This window comes from Oncorhynchus tshawytscha, linkage group LG19 (genome assembly GCF_018296145.1).
Source record: "Oncorhynchus tshawytscha isolate Ot180627B linkage group LG19, Otsh_v2.0, whole genome shotgun sequence".
Taxonomy (NCBI): Eukaryota; Metazoa; Chordata; class Actinopteri; order Salmoniformes; family Salmonidae; genus Oncorhynchus; species Oncorhynchus tshawytscha.
Window position 1 is genome coordinate 49,476,327 of NC_056447.1, and position 23,251 is coordinate 49,499,577.

General features: G+C 45.7%; 1 protein-coding gene across 2 annotated transcripts in view; it reads right to left on the reverse strand.

The window, feature by feature from the left end:
* LOC112238097 (contactin-1a-like) overlaps positions 1–23,251 on the reverse strand; it is a 153,729-nt gene that overhangs the window by 104,428 nt on the left and 26,050 nt on the right. Inside the window, exon 1 of one of the 2 annotated variants that reach the window (XM_042301775.1) lies at positions 16,310–16,328. The exons of the other annotated variant lie outside the window; for it this stretch is intronic. The gene's annotated coding sequence lies outside the window, so the exon portion shown is untranslated. Of the gene's footprint in view, positions 1–16,309; positions 16,329–23,251 lie in introns of those variants that run through there. 2 annotated transcript variants of the gene reach the window in all.

Genomic DNA, 23,251 nt, shown 5'->3' on the forward strand with positions numbered 1-23,251 from the left:
AGACTCAAACTATCCACCTCCACTTGATTTTTCACTACATCATCAGCATAAACTGAGAGACGAATAGGAGGAATATCCTCTGAAAGATACACCCCTTCAATGCAACTTCTAATGCGTTTTAGTAGTGGCTCTATAGAAATGGCATACAACATTCCTGACAACGAACACCCCTGTCTAGTTCCTCTACACACTTTAAAAGGAGCACTCAAGCCACCGTTAACTTTCAATACACTTTCAATGTCACCCTTTATTACCCTGATCATGGCAATAAAACCAGAACTGAAACCAAAAGCCTCCAAAGTGGCCATAGGTATTGATGTTCAACTCGGTCAAATGCCTTTTCCTGATCAATTGAAATTAGACCAGCATCCAACCCAATAGCCGTAGAGACGTCCAAAAAAATCCAGAATCAGGGAAATGTTATCCCCTATCTGCCTGCCGGGAACACAGCAGGACTGGTCCGTGTGCATGATTTACCCTGTCACCTCCCTCAGCCTGTTGGACAACGCCTTAGACAGGATCTTATAATCAGTGCACATTAAGGTCACCGGCCTCTAGTTCTTCACCTCCACAGGGTCACCCTTTTTTGGCAGTAGAGTGAGGAGAGCCCTTCTGCAGCTTATCAGTAGTAACCCTCCGGTCAAACTACCGTTAACAAGTGCTAGCCAATCCTCTCCCACCATAGCCCAAATAGACTTAAGAAATTAAACGGGAAGCTCATCAATACCCGGTGCCTTTCAATGCAGTGTTTAGCTCCTGCAAAGACAATTGTTGTGTAACAGTAAAACTTTAGACCGTCCCCTCACCCCTACCCGGGCTCGAACCAGGGACCCGCTGCACACATCAACAACACAATATAACAGTATAACTTTAGACCGTCCCCTCGCCCCTACCCGGGCTCGAACCAGGGACCCTCTGCACACATCAACAAAAGCCACCCACGAAGCATCGTTACCCATCGCTCCAGAAAAACCACGGCCCTTGCAGAGCAAGGGGAACCACTACTTCAAGGTCTCAGAACAAGTGACGTCACGGATTGAAGCGCTATTAGCGCGCACCACCGCTAACTAGCTAGCCATTTCACATCGGTTACACTTGCTCTAGTTCAACCTGAGCTTCTGCAGCCACCTGCAGGAGCCCACCAAGGAACTGCTGAGTCACTGTTATATCCTCTTTCTAATTCCACTTGTAGAGCTCAGCATAGAACTCTACTGCCCTCTTTCTAATTCCACTTGTAGAGCTCAGCATAGAACTCTACTGTCCTCTTTCTAATTCCACTTGTAGAGCTCAGCATAGAACTCTACTGTCCTCTTTCTAATTCCACTGGTAGAGCTCAGCATAGAACTCTACTGTCCTCTTTCTAATTCCACTTGTAGAGCTCAGCATAGAACTCTACTGTCCTCTTTCTAATTCCACTGGTAGAGCTCAGCATAGAACTCTACTGTCCTCTTTCTAATTCCACTTGTAGAGCTCAGCATAGAACTCTACTGTCCTCTTTCTAATTCCACTTGGGCTAGTGAGCCCCTGTCCAACAGCGGATTTGAGGCAATGAATAATTCTCCTTTGTCCATTCTTTTTCTCTAAACCAAAGAAAATTTTGGATGAGGCATTAATTTCAGATATTCCCTGAAATTGACTTCTCACCAATGCCCCCTGTGCTCTGATACCCAGCAGGTCTGCCAATGCGGCTTTTTTCCCTCTTGAGTGCCTGAGTATGGCATCGATCTCCTGTGGTCTCAACCAACGTCAGGAGTTCCACTATCTCAGACTAGGGCGTTCATTGATCTGGTGATATCTCTGGTGACATTCATCGTGTATTGATTACAGAATTGTTGAATCTGGATTTTCTCTATGTCCCACCACTGTTGAAGGGATACAAAACTAGCCTTTTCAGACCACCTCTCCCAGAAAAAAACTACAACATTTCCTGAAGTGAGGATCACTCAATAAAGTTTATATTAAAATGCCAATATGCACTTCTGGGTTGTACAGCGTTAATGTACACCACCTCTGTTACTAAACAATGATCAGAACACTGGGGTTTTACAGTGTTAATGTCCACCACCTCTGTTACTAAACAATGATCAGAACACTGGGGTTTCACAGTGTTAATGTTCACCACCTCTGTTACTAAACAATGATCAGAACACTGGGGTTTTACACTGTTAATGTCCACCACCTCTGTTACTAAACAATGATCAGAACACTGGGGTTTCACAGTGTTAATGTTCACCACCTCTGTTACTAAACAATGATCAGAACACTGGGGTTTTACAGTGTTAATGTACATCACCTCTGTTACTAAACAATGATCAGAACACTGGGGTTTTACAGTGTTAATGTCCACCACCTCTGTTACTAAACAATGATCAGAACACTGGGGTTTTACAGTGTTAATGTCCACCACCTCTGTTACTAAACAATGATCAGAACACTGGGGTTTTACAGTGTTAATGTCCACCACCTCTGTTACTAAACAATGATCAGAACACTGGGGTTTTACAGTGTTAATGTCCACCACCTCTGTTACTAAACAATGATCAGAACACTGGGGTTTTACAGTGTTAATGTCCACCACCTCTGTTACTAAACAATGATCAGAACACTGGGGTTACTAAACAATGATCAGAACACTGGGGTTTTACAGTGTTAATGTCCACCACCTCTGTTACTAAACAATGATCAGAACACTGGGGTTTTACAGTGTTAATGTCCACCACCTCTGTTACTAAACAATGATCAGAACACTGGGGTTTTACAGTGTTAATGTCCACTCACCTCTGTTACTAAACAATGATCAGAACACTGGGGTGGGGTTTCACAGTGTTAATGTACATCACCTCTGTTACTAAACAATGATCAGAAACTCCTGGGGTTTCACAGTGTTAATGGTTACTAAACAATATCAGAACACTGGGGTTTTACACTGTTAATTTACATCCCTGATCAGACTGGGGTTTTTGATGCTCTGTTAAAACAATCAAAACTCCCCTGTGGATATCTTGATTTAACCTGCTCAAAACAATAAAACCTATCTAACCTGTCCAGAGAGATGTTCTCTCTCACATTAGCCCATGTGTACTGAAAATGTATGTCATTTCCCTTTCCCTTTATTAACTCATACACTGCGGCTCTTTTTTCCCGTCCCTTACCCCATTTACGTTTAAAGAAGAAATCTTAAAACTGCTCATGGCTGGAAAAAAATGCATCCCATACTTCCCTTCCACCCCATTTCTCTCGCTAATTTGTTGTGACGCATCAGAGGCCTCACTATCATCCCCAGAGGAAAACTCCATCATCTCTACAACCTGTTAATCCTCACTATCATCCCCAGAGGAAAACTCCATCATCTCTACAACCTGTTAAACTATCATCCCCAGAGGAAAACTCCATCATCTCTACAACCTGTTAATCCTCACTATCATCCCCAGAGGAAAACTCCATCATCTCTACAACCTGTTAATCCTCACTCTCATCCCCAGAGGAAAACTCCATCATCTCTACAGCCTGTTAATCCTCACTATCATCCCCAGAGGAAAACTCCATCATCTATACAACCTGTTAATCCTCACTCTCATCCCCAGAGGAAAACTCCATCATCTCTACAACCTGTTAATCCTCACTCTCATCCCCAGAAGAAAACTCCATCATCTCTACAACCTGTTAATCCTCACTATCATCCCCAGAAGAAAACTCCATCATCTATACAACCTGTTAATCCTCACTCTCAAGAAAACTCCATCATCTCTACAACCTGTTAAACTATCATCCCCAGAGGAAAACTCCATCATCTCTACAACCTGTTAATCCTCACTATCATCCCCAGAGGAAAACTCCATCATCTCTACAACCTGTTAATCCTCAACTCATTTATCATCTCTACCTTCCTCTTAGAATTAGAACCTTCACCACCCCTTAAATTCTCCCTCTTACTCCTCTGTACTTTGAAAACAGCTGCCTCATTTTCCATTGTTTCACTCCTATTACACTCCCGTTTCATTCTCTAGCACCCCCTCAGCGACTTCAATCGCAGTCTTACCAACTGCCCCCCCCCTCTTTTCCCTGCTCTACCACAACTCCCCCCATAGCCACCCTGCTCTCCTTTCCTATATTTCCCACCACATCTGCCCACCTTCTCCCTTCTCCTGAACCCTGTTGTTCCTTCTCAGTGGTGTTTTAGCTGCACCAGCGCTAGAGAGCTGCTACCCGGCTCTGTGCGCTCGTTCTCTGGACATTTACGCACCAAATGCCCCTCTCTTCCACACAAAAAGCATTTCATTGATTCAGTAGACTCGTAGAACACATAATCAAACCCATCAATCTTGAAACTTAACGCTAAATTCAGTTCGTCAGTATTCTTCTTTAAAATCTTGTGCTCTTGTGTCCCATGAGATACAACATGTTTCAGCAGAGGAGATTTACATCCAAAAATAACTTTATTGTAGATACAAGTTGTCCATGACGAGATCACTCTCATTTCAACACTTAATCTCTAACAAATGGAGGCAAATTAGAAAGTAGAACTTTCTTTGCCGGATTCATACTTAGTGAGATAATACAACCATAAAACAACTCAATTTATATAAATATGTATACACACCGAAATCTAATAGATTGAAAAGAAGTCCAGTCGCTCCCACAATCGATCGTGCTTCCCGACTTGCTCCCAGCATGCACTCCAAAGCGAGAGAGATAATACTGTGAACATATATTTCCAGTGAACTTGCTGAGGTCAGTATGAGCTAAATAGACTAATAGATAATGGGTACGGTGTGACTGTGAGTCCACATTACTATAGTCTCTTCAACATAGACATACTGTAGATACTGTCTATTCCCTCACTACCATTATTACAGTACAGGCTGTAGGCTATTCCCTCACTACCAGCACAGGCTGTAGGCTATTCCCTCACTACCAGCACAGGCTGTAGGCTATTCCCTCACTACCAGTACAGGCTGTAGGCTATTCCCTCACTATCACTACAGGCTGTAGGCTATTCCCTCTGTACCATTATTACAGTAGTGGCTGTAGGCTATTCCCTCACTACCATCACTACAGTACAGGCTGTAGGCTATTCCCTCACTACCATTACTACAGTACAGGCTGTAGGCTATTCCCTCACTACCATTACTACAGTAGTGGCTGTAGGCTATTCCCTCACTACCATTACTACAGTAGTGGCTGTAGGCTTTTCCCTCACTACCAGTATAGGCTGTAGGCTATTCCCTCACTACCAGTACAGGCTGTGGGCTATTCCCTCACTACCAGTACACGCAGTAGGCTATTCCCTCACTACCTACAGTACAGGCTGTAGGCTATTCCCTCACTACCAGTACAGGCTGTAGGCTATTCCCTCACTACCAGTACAGGCTGTAGGCTATTCCCTCACTACCAGTACAGGCTGTAGGCTATTCCCTCACTACCAGTACAGGCTGTAGGCTATTCCCTCACTACCAGTACAGGCTGTAGGCTATTCCCTCACTACCAGTACAGGCTGTAGGATTCCCTCACTACCATTACTACAGGCTGTAGGCTATTCCCTCACTACCAGTACAGGCTGTAGGCTATTCCCTCACTACCAGTACAGGCTGTAGGCTATTCCCTCACTACCAGTACAGGCTGTAGGCTATTCCCTAACTACCATTACTACAGTAGTGTCTGTAGGCTATTCCCTCACTACCAGTACAGGCTGTAGGCTATTCCCTAACTACCATTACTACAGTAGTGTCTGTAGGCTATTCCCTCACTACCAGTACAGGCTGTAGGCTATTCCCTCACTACCATTACTACAGTAGTGTCTTTAGGCTATTCCCTCACTACCAGTACAGGCTGTAGGCTATTCCCTCACTACCAGTACAGGCTGTAGGATATTCCAGGCTGTAGGCTATTCCCTCACTACCAGTACAGGCTGTAGGCTATTCCCTCACTACCAGTACAGGCTGTACAGGCTATTACCAGTACAGGCTGTAACTACCATTACTACAGTACAGTGTCTGTAGGCTATTCCCTCACTACCAGTACAGGCTGTAGGCTATTCCCTAACTACCATTACTACAGTAGTGTCTGTAGGCTATTCCCTCACTACCAGTACAGGCTGTAGGCTATTCCCACTACCATTACTACAGTAGTGTCTTTAGGCTATTCCCTCACTACCAGTACAGGCTGTAGGCTATTCCCTCACTACCATTAGTACAGGCTGTCTTTAGGCTATTCCCTCAGGCTACCAGCTACAGGCTGTAGGCTATTCCCTCACAGTACAGGCAGGTATTCCAGGCTGTAGGCTATTCCCTCACTACCAGTACAGGCTGTAGGCTATTCCCTCACTACCAGTACAGGCTGTAGGCTATTCCCTCACTACCAGTACAGGCTGTAGGCTATTCCCTCACTACCAGTACAGGCTGTAGGCTATTCCTCACTACCATTACTACAGTAGTGTCTGTAGGCTATTCCCTCACTACCAATACAGGCTGTAGGCTATTCCCTCACTACCATTAATACAGTAGTGTCTGTAGGCTATTCCCTCACTACCAGTACAGGCTGTAGGCTATTCCCTCACTACCAGTACAGGCTGTAGGTTATTCCCTCACTACCAGTACAGGCTGTAGGCTATTCCCTCACTACCAGTACAGGCTGTAGGCTATTCCCTCACTACCACTACAGGCTGTAGGCTATTCCCTCACTACCATTACTACAGTAGTGTCTGTAGGCTATTCCCTCACTACCAGTACAGGCTGTAGGCTATTCCCTCACTACCATTACTACAGTAGTGTCTGTAGGCTATTCCCTCACTACCAGTACAGGCTGTAGGCTATTCCCTCACTACCATTACTACAGTAGTGTCTGTAGGCTATTCCTCACTACCAGTACAGGCTGTAGGCTATTCCCTCACTACCATTACTACCAGTACAGGCTGTAGGCTATTCCCTCACTACCAGTACAGGCTGTAGGCTATTCCCTCACGACCAGTACAGGCTGTAGGCTATTCCCTCACTACCAGTACAGGCTGTAGGCTATTCCCTCACTACCATTACTACAGTAGTGTCTGTAGGCTATTCCCTCACTACCAGTACAGGCTGTAGGCTATTCCCTCACTACCATTACTACAGTAGTGTCTGTAGGCTATTCCCTCACTACCAGTACAGGCTGTAGGCTATTCCCTCACTACCAGCACAGGCTGTAGGCTATTCCCTCACTACCAGTACAGGCTGTAGGCTATTCCCTCACTACCAGTACAGGCTGTAGGCTATTCCCTCACTACCAGTACAGGCTGTAGGCTATTCCCTCACTACCAGTACAGGCTGTAGACTATTCCCTCACTACCATTACTACCAGTACAGGCTGTAGGCTATTCCCTCACTACCATTACTACCAGTACAGGCTGTAGGCTATTCCCTCTCTACCAGTACAGGCTGTAGGCTATTCCCTCACTACCATTACTACCAGTACAGGCTGTAGGCTATTCCCTCACTACCAGTACAGGCTGTAGGCTATTCCCTCACTACCATTACTACCAGTACAGGCTGTAGGCTATTCCCTCACTACCATTACTACCACAGGCTTAGGCTATTCCCTCAGTACAGGCTGTAGGCTATTCCCTCCTACCACTACCAGTACAGGCTGTAGGCTATTCCTCACTACAGGCATTACTACCAGTACAGGCTGTAGGCTATTCCCTCACTACCAGTACAGGCTGTAGGCTATTCCCTCACTACCAGTACAGGCTGTAGGCTATTCCCTCACTACCACTACAGGCTGTAGGCTATTCCCTCACTACCAGTACAGGCTGTAGGCTATTCCCTCACTACCAGTACAGGCTGTAGGCTATTCCCTCACTACCAGTACAGGCTGTAGGCTATTCCCTCACTACCAGTACAGGCTGTAGGCTATTCCCTCACTACCATTACTACAGTAGTGAATCATTATTCCTTGCAATTCATTTAATCTTTCAGACGTAAGATCTCGCCCGAATACTCTGACATGGTGATAAATAACGCAATCAGTCTAAAGATAAAACTCACCTTGTGTTCTGAGTCGACACACACACATGATTGGACTTATTTGTCATGGTCTGCGTAATCATGCATAATTGCCTTAGCTTCCAGCCTTGTTGTTCTCTCTGTCTGTGTGTCCCATCACCATCCATCTTAACTGAACACACACACACACACACAAAACCATCCATCTTAACAAGGCAATTTACACTGTGAGATGAGGAAATTAACCTTAATTGATCTAAGCTCATTCCAGAATCCTTAAAACATGTCTGGAAGGAATTACATTGACACAGACTATCCTACAGAGCAGGAAGATATAATCATTGTTATTCTAGTTATCTATGTCTGTTATTAACAACAACAGGAAGGTAACTATTCTGAAGACAGACTCAGGAAGAAATCATTGGTTATTATTCATGTTGTATTATCTAAGTATGACAATTAGCCACAGGGTTGTCATCAATCACCAGTCATTACCAGTTATGTCACCGGTCTCTTTCTCACAGGAAAATGCAACTCAGTAAAAGTGCATCAGTCAAAGCCACCAACTGTAATATCTAACAGCGTATACCTAGTCCACTAAATATCCTAATTGAAAACCGCATGAGCATGATGGTCAGCACAATCTAGCATGTTCCGCGAGACGACATAGTGAGTTCCAATGAGTGGCCATGTAAACATTCTGAGACTCATTATGTTTCTAACTATGCGGTGCCTCATTGACAAACCAAGGCTGCCATGCCAGCGGATCAAAGTCAGAAATCCTCCAACACACCCTCTCTTTATGCAGAGCACATAGTGTAGTAGTAATGTATAATAGCTGAGCATAGGGTTTGTGTTTGTGTTGAGTACCACACACACACACACACACACACACACACACACACACACACACACACACAGAGACACACACACACGTGCATGCACTCATGCAAACGCACACACAGAGACACACACACACGGACGCAGGCACGCATACACACACACATGCATGCACACACAGAGACACACACACAGACACACAGCTGATCAAACAGACGTGAATAAAATGTGAGTACATTTTAGCAACCAGATCTGACAGTCTTACGTCAGAACTAGACGTTCATCCATGTTTCTCAAAATGTAAACTATCGGCAGTTGTTCCAAACGTCAAATTTAAAAGTGTTTAAGGTTAAGTTTAGGCATTATCTCCAAATGTTTAAGGTTAGTCAATAACTCTGAATAGTTAAGGTAAGGGTTAAGGTTTGGGAAAGGCTTGAAACAAAAACATGTTTATTTAAAAAAATTATTTCGCTGAATTTGAACATGCAGCCTTTGGAATCAGAGGGAGATGCTATGCAACACCGTAGCAAAACTGAAACCCAACTTGAAGGTAACAGTGCTCATCGTTGCTCCTAGTGGCCGGTTTCCACTTCATCTCCCGATGTCGTTGAATACTGACTTTTATCACAGGTGACCTGGCTGCAAAAATGGCCAAAATATGCTCAGGGTAACATTCCACATCCTTGTGTGTCTCATTAGTAACCCTATTGGACACGATAAGAGCTTTAAACAACAAGGTCAACACAGAACTACAGAGGGGCTGGAAACTCTCCACAGGGGATGTCAACACAGAACTACAGAGGGGCTGGAAACTCTCCACAGGGGAAGTCAACACAGAACTACAGAGGGGCTGGAGACTCTCCACAGGGGATGTAAACACAGAACTACAGAGGGGCTGGAGACTCTCCACAGGGGATGTCAACACAGAACTACAGAGGGGCTGGAGACTCTCCACAGGGGATGTCAACACAGAACTACAGAGGGGCTGGAGACTCTCCACAGGGGATGTAAACACAGAACTACAGAGGGGCTGGAGACTCTCCACAGGGGATGTCAACACAGAACTACAGAGAAGCTGGAGACTCTCCACAGGGGATGTCAACACAGAACTACAGAGGGCCTGGAGACTCTCCACAGGGGATGTCAACACAGAACTACGGAGGGGCTGGAGACTCTCCACAGGGGATGTAAACACAGAACTACAGAGGGGCTGGAGACTCTCCACAGGGGATGTCAACACAGAACTACAGAGAAGCTGGAGACTCTCCACAGGGGATGTCAACACAGAACTACAGAGGGCCTGGAGACTCTCCACAGGGGATGTCAACACAGAACTACAGAGGGGCTGGAGACTCTCTACAGTGGATGTCAACACAGAACTACAGAGGGGCTGGAGACTCTCCACAGGGGATGTCAACACAGAACTACAGAGGGGCTGGAGACTCTCCACAGGGGATGTCAACACAGAACTACAGAGGGGCTGGAAACTCTCTACAGGGGATGTCAACACAGAACTACAGAGGGGCTGAAGACTCTCCACAGGGATGTCAACACAGAACTACAGAGGGCTGGAGACTCTCCACAGGGGATGTCAACACAGAACTAGAGAGGGGCTGGAGACTCTCCACAGGGGATGTCAACACAGAACTACAGAGGAGCTGGAGACTCTCCACAGGGGATGTCAACACAGAACTACAGAGGGCTGGAGACTCTCTACAGGGTATGTCAACACAGAACTACAGAGGGGCTGGAGACTCTCCACAGGGGATGTCAACACAGAACTACAGAGGGGCTGGAGAATCTTCACAGGGCATGTCAACACAGAACTACAGAGGGGCTGGAGACTCTCACAGGGGATGTCAACACAGAACTACAGAGGGCCTGGAGACTCTCCACAGGGGATGTCAACACAGAACTACAGAGGGGCTGGAGACTCTCCACAGTGGATGTCAACACAGAACTACAGAGGGGCTGGAGACTCTCTACAGGGGAAGTCAACACAGAACTACAGAGGGGCTGGAGACTCTCTACAGGGGATGTCAACACAGAACTACAGAGGGGCTGGAGACTCTCCACAGGGGATGTCAACACAGAACTACAGAGGGGCTGGAAACTCTCCACAGGGGATGTCAACACAGAACTACAGAGGGGCTGGAGACTCTCCACAGGGGATGTCAACACAGAACTACAGAGGGGCTGGAGACTCTCCACAGGGCATGTCAACACAGAACTACAGAGGGGCTGGAAACTCTCTACAGGGGATGTCAACACAGAACTACAGAGGGGCTGAAGACTCTCCACAGGGGATGTCAACACAGAACTACAGAGGGGCTAGAGACTCTCTACAGGGGATGTCAACACAGAACTACAGAGGGGCTGGAGACTCTCCACAGGGGATGTCAACACAGAACTACAGAGGGGCTGGAAACTCTCCACAGGGGATGTCAACACAGAACTACAGAGGGGCTGGAGACTCTCCACAGGGGATGTCAACACAGAACTACAGAGGGGCTGGAGACTCTCCACAGGGGATGTCAACACAGAACTACAGAGGAGCTGGAGACTCTCTACAGGGGATGTCAACACAGAACTACAGAGGGGCTGGAGACTCTCCACAGGGGATGTCAACACAGAACTACAGAGGGGCTGGAGAATCTTCACAGGGCATGTCAACACAGAACTACAGTGGGGCTGGAGACTCTCTACAGGGGATGTCAACACAGAACTACAGAGGGGCTGGAGACTCTCTACGGGGGATGTCAACACAGAACTACAGAGGGGCTGGAGACTCTCTACAGGGGATGTCAACACAGAACTACAGAGGGGCTGGAGACTCTCCACAGGGCATGTCAACACAGAACTACAGAGGGGCTGGAGACTCTCCATAGGGGATGTCAACACAGAACTACAGAGGGGCTGGAGACTCTCTACAGGGGATGTCAACACAGAACTACAGAGGGGCTGGAGACTCTCTATAGGGGATGTCAACACAGAACTACAGAGGGGCTGGAGCCTCTTCACAGGGGATGTCAACACAGAACTACAGAGGGGCTGGAAACTCTCCACAGGGGATGTCAACACAGAACTACATAGGGGCTGGAGACTCTCCACAGGGGATGTCAACACAGAACTACAGAGGGGCTGGAGACTCTCTACAGGGGATGTCAACACAGAACTACAGAGGGGCTGGAGACTCTCTACAGGGGATGTCAACACAGAACTACAGAGGGGCTGGAGACTCTCCACAGGGGATGTCAACACAGAACTACAGAGGGGCTGGAGACTCTCCACAGGGGATGTCAACACAGAACTACAGAGGGGCTGGAGACTCTCCACAGGGGATGTCAACACAGAACTACAGAGGGGCTGGAGACTCTTCACAGGGGATGGCAACACAGAACTACAGAGGGGCTGGAGACTCTCTACAGGGGATGTCAACACAGAACTACAGAGGGGCTGGAGACTCTCTACAGGGGATGTCAACACAGAACTACAGAGGAGCTGGAGAATCTCCACATGGGATGTCAACAGAGAGTGTGCACAGCACTTCTGTTTCGTCATCTTACTGTACACTTGATTGTATTCCCTTGAATGTCTCTTTCTAACGTAGACTTACCAAACTTCATAATTTCATAATTAAAGATTTTTTTTTTTAAAAGACAGATAAATAGCTGGTGTTTCTATGTCAAACAGTTTTGTTATATTTCCGTCTTCTGTGATGTATTGAAAGTGTCACATTGGGATGCAATCTTAAAATGTAATACATTTCTACTCTACAGTATATCTGATATGGTACAGGTCTCTTCTTTTCTTAAGCCCATAACCATGTGTGTGAGGTGTATACTTTTGTTCCAAAGTAGATCTGTTTAAATGTAACGGATACACTAGGAGTTGGAAAGCAAGTACAGGTAGCGAATTTAACAATAAATGAAACAAGACAAGAAACACACATAGTTTACAGACATAAAACATAGGAACAGACAGTCAATAACACCTGGGGAAAGAACAAAAGGGAATGACAGATATAAGGGAAGTAATCAGGAAGGTGATGGAGTCCAGGTGAGTCTCATGAGGCACAGGTGTGCGTACCGATGGTGACAGGTGTGCGTAATAATGAGACAACTGGTGACAACAAGCACCAGAGAGGAGCGGGAGTAGACGTGACAATAAGACTGCCAAAAATCACTCTGTGATCTTGATTTAGCCCACTTCAGTAAAAGGTTAATTTGAGACAGTTTTCTACAGCAGGGGAATAATCCTGCAGCAACAGGAAATGTGAATTATTATGTGGATTATAATGAAAAGCTTTAGATGTAAATCCCCCTGATTAACGGGACCTGCATGGTTCTGGTACCGGTTCCGATTGACATTTTCGCTTATAAATTGATCCGTGGACTCCGCAGATCGAAATGGCTTGCATTGAGCAATAGCCCCGGTTCCCACAGAAACAGTAGTATCTTTTCTTGTGCCTGTGTGACGTAGGTCGTGAAATCTGAAACCACTTGAAGCTGGGATGTACCTCCTACCATTTCTTTCACTCTTCTGACTGTCCATCAACTCCTGGCTGAACCATAAATCACAGCCGATGACATAGCACATGCCTGCAATCCTTACATTGTAGCGCAGCAGGAGAGGGGGTTTCAGCACTATAGCACATTCAGAGATGGATGTATAGCCATTAATATAAATAATTCATAGATGTTGAACCAAAAACACTTTCTGTTTATCATAGATGGACAATATTGAAATGAGATGAAAGGGCAAGTTCCTAACAAGTTCAGGAAGCCAAGCTAGAGCTCTGTGTGACATTCACAGCGGTCGGGACATATGGTTTGATCAAGAGAGACTTTTAGAAAGTATTAACAAAACATACAAACATGTATTTTACAGTTATAAGGAAGATGAAATCTTATAATTTGATTATAGAATATTTAGAAAGCATATAAGTCATTTTAAGCCTTATTCCTACAGTTTTGTCATCATATTTGTACTGTGTACCTGAGCTTGTGTCCTCAGAAGTGGGTTCACCTAAGCAATTTATAAAAATGTTTTACCAAAATGGTGAAATTTGAACCTTTCTTTAGAGTGTTACTAGTGTTTGTTTACAGTCCTCTCATGATAAATAATTACTTTCGTGGATTAAGTAGATTACATTTTGGATTACATGTAGTTCAGTTTAAGAGGTTTTCATGGACATTTTTGTAGGGGTTGATACATTTTCCGTAAGGGAAAATCAAGTCTGAACCTCAAATACAATACAAGTTTAAAATGGTCTGCATAGAAGGAAAGTTCTCCTGCAACAGGGTGATCAAATTATGATCTGACATCTGTATCAAGTCAGAAACCACATTGACCAAAACACTTCCCTCCAACCGTTAAGACAATCAGGCCAATTAATCCGAGTGTATACATGCAGGTACTTAACTTTAATTCAAACCTGGGTAATTGAGTAGCTGTTTATGGATAATAAACCATTGGGCCTCAGCTCTCAGACAAGAGCCTTGAATTCTGCTTAAGAAAAAAGCAGGAACGTTATCCATGATTGCCAAGATTTGACCACTGGGATCTTTTGCTACCAAACCAGTTTGTCTGGTGGGATAATGAATTGCCATCTGTGTGCATTATTTAAATGTGTCTTTTGATGCTAGAGGTAACAGATTATGTTATAATTGGATTAGTGGCTGCTCGGAGACACCGAACAAACACCCATTCATAATATTCTGAATAATATTTAAAAAACTGAAATAAACCGACGCTGGTATACAAAAGACAACCTGTGAAATCCAGACTAGAACATTCAGGGTCGTACATGAACGTTTATTATTCTCATCAACAATGAATACTATTCACAGTTCTTTACGTGAATAGAGGTATGTTCTTCTATAGGAACATTAAGATGACCTGGTAACATGTGGCTGTTTTTTCATGGATATCTCAAGGAGCAGAGAGAGAACGGAATAGAGGAACCTGCCTAACCGAAAGGATCCCAAAGGAGAAGCATTTCCCTGCCAGCTGCTATTCATACATGGCTAATCAAATAACAGCGCTTGATTCATGCATACAGATTCATTATAAAATGTCACTACAGTACAACACATCATGTCTACCGTCCCAAACGGCTCCCTATTCCATATATAGTGCACTACATTGTACCAGAGCCCGTTGGGCAGTGGTCGAAAGGAGTGCACTAAATAGGGAATAGGGAGCCATTTGGGACGTAGCCTATACAGTGCTTCCCATGCGGTGCTTCTGTGGCAGTGCTTCTGGACCCTCTGAGGTGGAAAAATCCTTTCTACAGTTGACATTTTAAACCTGAATTGAAAATACATCACCCTTAGTGGGCAATACATTCAACCCTCTATGGCTATGAATACTCTGACTGTTAATAGTTACAGCACATGGAAGGACATTGAGTACATATAGAGAGGACCTACACACAACCTGGAACCCGTCGTTCTGCCCCTGAACAAGGCAGTTAGCCATGTTCCTAGGCCGTCATTGAAAATAAGAATTTGTTCTTTCTTCAGTAGACTGAAGCCAGCAGGCAGGAGCTGTACTGAAGTCAGCAGACTGGAGCTGTACTGAAGTCAGTAGACTGGAGCTGTCCTGAAGTCAGTAGACTGGAGCTGTCCTGAAGTCAGTAGACTGGAGCTGTCCTGAAGTCAGTAGACTGGAGCTGTCCTGAAGTCAGCAGGCTGGAGCTGTACTGAAGTCAGTAGACTGACGCCAGTAGGCTGGAGCTGTACTGAAGCCAGCAGACTGAAGCCAGTAGACTGAAGCCAGTAAGCTGGAGATGTACTGAAGCCAGCAGACTGGAGCTGTCCTGAAGTCAGCAGGCTGGAGATGTACTGAAGTCAGCAGGCTGGAGCTGTCCTGAAGTCAGCAGGCTGGAACTGTACTGAAGCCAGTAGACTGAAGCCAGTAGGCTGGAGCTGTACTGAAGCCAGTAGACTGAAGTCAGCAGGCTGGAGCTGTACTTAAGTCAGTAGACTGAGGCCAGTAGACTGAAGCCAATAAACTGAAGCCAGTAGACTGTAGCCAGTAGACTGAAGCCAGTAGACTGGAGCACACAGACTAGAACTAGACCATACCGCAATAAATTACCTGAATTAATATGATAACGATAAATAGAACGATTAGTTTATAATATTAATCTGCACCACAGTTATTTTATTATCCTTTAAACTACTACTACTAGTTTGATGGTTGTACTACCATCAATTAGCAAACTTATTTCATTGAAAACTTCGCATTTCTCTAGTACAGGCTACTTATCGTAATGAACCATATCAGCAAAATGCCTTTGATAAGTTATCGGTATAGTCAGTGTCGATCAGTTAGGGTTTATCTTCCCAACAGAGCCAACCTTCCTCCCAAACAGAGAGAGAGGCATCCAGCCAGCCATCTCACCTACCATACCCTCCACTAGCCTTCTTTCATCTCATCCCACCTCACCAGACACACACACACACCAAGCCAGCCGTCCCACCTACCTCACACACCCCGAGGCCTCACACCGACACCCCCGACTGCTCCTCTGTCTGTCAGAATGGGAGCCGGTCCCGTCTGTGGGGCCAGGACAATATCCCTCTACTTACTAAGCCCGGTGGAGAGTTGCCACGAATAATGCCCCCCCGTCTCACTGTGGAGTCCATCACCCCCCCCCCCTCACCCCCCACACACACACACACACACACACACACACACACCGAGCAGCCGTCAACAAATCATAGAGCTCTCAGAGAGAGAGAGAGAGAGAGAGAGAGGGAGAGAGAGGGAGAGGGTTCACTGTCAGAGAGGGGGTAACGGGGGGTAGGGGGTTTGACAAGAGAGGTGGGGAGAGATAGCTCAAGAAGGAAGAGGCAAGAGGAATTGAGAGATCAGAGGAATGGAGAGATCAGAGGAATGGAGAGATCAGAGGAGGAAAACAGAGAGGAATAAAGAGAGTGAGAGGTGATGGAGATATAGACAAGACTGTACCGACAAGACTGTCTCATGGAGGAGGCTCCATTTCATCTCTGATGTTAAAACAGCATAACCAGCCAGAGCAGCTGCCAGTCTGTCACTACACTACTATAGTGAGTCCTGCTGCCAGTCTGTCACTACACTACTATAGTGAGTCCTGTTGCCAGTCTGTCACTACACTACTATAGTGAGTCCTGTTGCCAGTCTGTCACTACACTACTATAGTGAGTCCTGTTGCCAGTCTGTCACTACACTACAATAGTGAGTCCTGCTGCCAGTCTGTCACTACACTATAATAGTGAGTCCTGCTGCAAGTCTGTCCCTACACTACTATAGTGAGTCCTGATGCCAGTCTGTCACTACACTACTATAGTGAGTCCTGTTGCCAGTCTGTCACTACACTACTATAGTGAGTCCTGATGCCAGTCTGTCACTACACTACTATAGTGAGTCCTGATGCCAGTCTGTCACTACACTACTATAGTGAGTCCTGATGCCAGTCTGTCACTACACTACTATAGTGAGTCCTGCTGCCAGTCTGTCACTACACTACTATAGTGAGTCCTGTTGCCAGTCTGTCACTACAACACTGTAACATTGTACACAAAACATAAACAACCACAACATTTAACACCAGGGGTTCTCCTCAGCATCCCACTAACCTAGAAATCCCGTCCCCATTGGTTTCCACCATAGAGTCTAGCAATACACTATACTACATCATTGGTTCCCACTGGCCCTGAACTCTCTGTTGTCTGTGTGTGTGTGTGTGTGTGTGTGTGTGTGTGTGTGTGTGTGTGTGTGTGTGTGTGTGTGTGTGTGTGTGTGTGTGTGTGTGTGTGTGTGTGTGTGTGTGTGTGTGTGTGTTTGCGCGTGTGTGATGGCAGTAAGTGCCAGTCGGTATGTCCTACTCTGAGGTCATTACTGAGGGTATCTATAGTGTGTTGTGGCCTGTCTGCCTCTCTGACCGAGGTCCCCATATATAGGTCATGGTTGACATTAGACTGACAGATCTATGTCATAGCCTACATATAACATATCTGGGGGGGACTCACAGAAATGAGCAATCGCTGAAGAATTGACAGTTAATTTCTTTATTTAATGTGATACCTTTTCTAGAGTGTACAGTAGAATAGGTCTTTTGAAAAACACTGGGCCGTGTTGTGTATGGTTAACCGCATGGGAGGCTAGTGGTTAAATAGGGCAATGTTCATGCTGGGTGAACAACACACTTACAATGTAAAGCCCTCTGCTAAATGCGATGCTACAACTGTAAATATGGCTAAAGAAGAATTGAAATAACTTTGAGAGGCTGTGTACTGTACTGTGATATGAAATAGCCAATGTGTTGTTTTAGAGGAATGGTGTACGTGGCATAACCTTCATATGGTCATATTTACTTAATGATGTGAGTACACACACAAACAAACACACACACACACACAAACACACACAGTCAGGCTGAGACGGTTGAGTAACGAGATGCTTCCTTCTGGCGATCTCTAAGATATGTTTTATTTTCTCAAGTGGAAAAATAGGTCTGACACTTAATTAGCAAACAAGGTCAGAGTCTGGACACGTCCCCTAACACACACACACACACACACACACACACACACACAGGGCCTGGACCCAGTTACCCTGTGTGTCTCTTCTACTGCTCCACATAATAACAACAGATCTGAGAGAGAGAGAGAGAGAGAGAGAGAGAGAGAGAGACATGCAGGCATGGACGCACGCACACACACATACAGGAACACACACGTGTGCCAAACACACACTGCTGCACACAGGGAGAGAAAACAGAAAATAATGATACCTACACTGACCATTATGTTCTGAACTATAAAACAGGAAGAGGCTTTCTTCCCTGCACAATACTTTCCATTAAATCTTAAAACAAGCGGCATCTCTCCTTAAACCTTTACTTGTAATCTTCCAGAAGGACGCTACTTGAATATGCCAGCAGGTGAGATAGTGACGAGAAGAGGCACATGGCTGTATGACTGCAATCCAATCTGTTCATTTCCACTGAGTCAGTCAGTCAGTCAGTCAGTCAGTCAGTCAGTCAGTCAGTCAGTCAGTCAGTCAGTCTGACCCAGGTCTTTTCTACCCTGCACGGAGGGAGCACTGCTGCCCGATTTGTCTTTGTTTCTTGTGCTTTGTCAGGCTGGAGGACGCAGTGCGCGTGTGTGTGTGTGTGTGTTTGCGCGTGTGTGATGGCAGTAAGTGCCAGTCGGCTGGATTGTAAAGAGGAGATGAGGACAGTGAGTTTTTGTTGTGTGTGTGTGTGTGTGTGTGTGTGTGTGTGTGTGTGTGTGTGTGTGTGTGTGTGTGTGTGTGTGTGTGTGTGTGTGTGTGTGTATACAGTAAATCTTGGAGTGACATCCCCGCAGCAGAGTGGTCCTTTGCCCCTTCCAGACACTCCATGAGTCGTGAGGGATGGGGCATGTCACTCCAAGATCTACCGTATACACACACACACACACACACACACACACACACACACACACACACACACACACACACATCACATCACATCACAGTATCTAACAGGCTAACCAGAAGACCTAACTCTGTGACTGGCACGGCCCAGGCACAACAATACACTTTTCAGTCGGTGGGGACAGAGATGGCTTTGTGACATGAGCGATGGCCATCTCAAAACAACTATTTATTAGAAATTCAAGGCCTTGACAGATACCGTGTCAGATACCATGACAAATACCGTGTCAGATACCGTGTCAGATACCGTGTCAGATACCGTGTCTGATACAGTGACAGATACCGTGTCAGATACCGTGACAGATACAGAGTCAGATACCGTGACAGATACCGTGTCAGATACCGTGTCAGATACCATGACAGATACCGTGTCAGATACCGTGTCAGATACCATGACAGATACCGTGTCAGATACCGTGTCAGATACCGTGTCAGATACCGTGTCAGATACCATGACAGATACCGTGTCAGATACCGTGTCAGATACCGTGACAGATACCGTGTCAGATACCGTGTCAGATACCATGACAGATACCGTGACAGATACCGTGACAAATACCGTGTCAGATACCGTGTCAGATACCATGACAGATACCGATTGTTCCAGTAGGCTGGATCTGATTGTTCCAGTAGACTGGATCTGATTGTTCCAGTCGGCTGGATCTGATTGTTCTGTAGACTGGATCTGATTGTTCCAGTAGACTGGATCTGATTGTTCCAGTAGACTGGATCTGATTGTTCCATTAGGCTGGATCTGATTGCTCTGTAGACTGGATCTTATTGTTCCAGTAGGCTGGATCTGATTGTTCCAGTAGACTGGATCTGATTGTTCCAGTAGGCTGGATCTGATTGTTCCAGTAGACTGGATCTGATTGTTCCAGCAGGCTGGATCTGATTGCTCTGTAGACTGGATCTGATTGTTCCAGCAGGCTGTATCTGATTGCTCTGTAGACTGGATCTGATTGTTCCAGTAGGCTGGATCTGATTATTCCAGTAGGCTGGATCTGATTGTTTTGTAGGATGGATCTGATTGTTCCAGCAGGCTGGATCTGACTGTTCCAGTAGGCTGGATCTTATTGTTCCAGTAGACTGGATCTTATTGTTCCAGTAGGCTGGATCTGATTGTTCCAGTAGACTGATCTTATTGTTTAGGCTGGTCTGATTGTTCCAGTAGGCTGGCCATCCCAGGTGGAATTGTTTTGTAGACTGGATCTTATTGTTCCAGTAGGCTGGATCTGATTGTTCCAGTAGGCTGATCTGATTGTTTTGTAGACTGGATCTGATTGTTCCAGTAGGCATCTGATTGTTCCATTCGACAGTCTGATTGTTCCAGTAGGCTGGATCTGATTGTTCCAAGGCTGGATCTGAAGGCTGGAATTGTTCCAGTAGGCTGCACAAAATTCCAGTAGGCTGGATCTGATTGTTCTGACACAGATTGCATATGATTGTTCCAGTAGGCTGGATCTGATTATTCCAGTAGGCTGGATCTGATTGCTCTGAGGCTGGATCTGATTGTTCCAGTAGACTGGATCTGATTGTTCTGTAGGCTGGATCTGATTGCTCTGTAGGCTGGATCTGATTGCTCTGTAGGCTGGATCTGATTGCTCTGTAGGCTGGATCTGATTGTTCCAGTAGACTGGATCTGATTGCTCTGTAGGCTGGATCTGATTGTTCCAGTAGGCTGGATCTGATTGTGACCTTGCTCTCTATCTGTTTTGTGATTTCCTGCTGTTGATTTCCTGTCCTGTGCCAGATTGCCATCCCAGGTGGAACCTGTAGAAGCTCCGGTTGGGCTGGTCTCATCTGGTTGTCCTGTCACACAGTCACTTACACACAGTCACTTACAGATAGGCCAGACAAGGCCGGGAGAAGAAATACACAGTCGCACAAAAACAGGCTGGGAGCAGACACAGACACACAAACACGTACACACAAAACCACACACACACATTCACTGAAACCACACACACACACACACACATACATACACACATACATACATACATACATACATACATACATACATACATACATACATACATACATACATACATACATACATACATACATACATACATACATACATACATACATACATACATACATACATACACACATACATACACACACACACACACACACACACACACACACACATACATACACACACACACACACACACACACACACACATACATACATACATACATACATACATACATACATACATACATACATATAAACACACACACACACACACACACACACACACACACACACACACACACACACACACATACATACATACATACATACATACATACATACATACATACATACATACATACATACATACATACATACATACATACATACATACATACATACATACATACACAACCAAACACAACCACACACACACAACCACACGCACAACTACACACACACACACAACCACACACACAACCACACACACCAACCCACACACAACCACACACACACCAACCCACACACAACCACACACACACACACACACACACACACACACACACACACACACATACACAACCACACGCACACACACATACATACACAACCACACGCACAACTACACACACACACACACACACAAACACACACACACACACACCAACCCACACACAGCCACACACACACACACACATACATACACAACCACACACACAACTACACACACACACACACACACAACCACACACACACACACACAACCACACACACCAACCCACACACAACCACACACACACAGACCTGGCTAGGCCAGGAGCAGGCAGACAGAAGGCAGCAACAGGATAATGGGAAAGGAGGAGAAAATGGAAGGAACAGCAGGTTTGAAGGAACCAGTGGAGGTTTGAGGAACAGCAGGATGGAAGGAACTAGTGGAGGGTTGAGGAACAGCAGGATTTGAAGGAACCAGTGGAGCGTTGAGAAACAGCAGGATGGAAGGAACCAGTGGAGGGTTGAGGAACAGCAGGATTTGAAGGAACCAGTGGAGGGTTGAGGAACAGCAGGATTTGAAGGAACCAGTGGAAGGTTGAGGAACAGCAGGATTTGAAGGAACTAGTGGAGGGTTGAGGAACAGCAGGATGGAAGGAACCAGTGGAGGGTTGAGGAACAGCAGGATTTGAAGGAACCAGTGGAGGGTTGAGGAACAGCAGGATTTGAAGGAACCAGTGGAGAGTTGAGGAACAGCAGGATGGAAGGAACCAGTGGAGGGTTGAGGAACAGCAGGATTTGAAGGAACCAGTGGAGGGTTGAGGAACAGCAGGTTTGAAGGAACCAGAGGAGGGTTGCGGACAGCAGGGAATGAATGAACCAGTGGAGGGTTGAGGAACAGCAGGATTGGAAGTAACCACTGGAGGGTTGAGGAATAGCAGGATGGAAGGAACCAGTGGAGAGTTGAGGAACAGCAGGATGGAAGGAACCAGAGGAGGGTTGCGGAACAGCAGGAATGAATGAACCAGTGGAGGGTTGAGGAACAGCAGGATGGAAGGAACCAGTGGAGAGTTGAGGAACAGCAGGATGGAAGGAACCAGTGGAGAGTTGAGGAACAGCAGGATGGAAGGAACCAGTGGAGGGTTGAGGAACAGCAGGTTTGAAGGAACCAGTGGAGGGTTGAGGAACAGCAGGATTTGAAGGAACCACTTTTAAAGTTGTATTTATCCTACATTTTTCAAGCAGCTGGATCTCAGATGATTCTTAGAAACTATAGGAGGAACCAAACAGGGACTCTGGTCTCCCAAAGCCTTCATAGCTAAAGTGATATGGTGATTTTCCACAACCCAGCCACACAGTAGCAGCAACACAACAAACAGATACCACGTCAACTGGGTTGCAAATTATTCTTTGACAAGCCTAAGGGGAAATAAAGTGATCTCTAACCATAAGGGAGGAATCATGATCTTCTTTGATCAGTAGAATTAGAT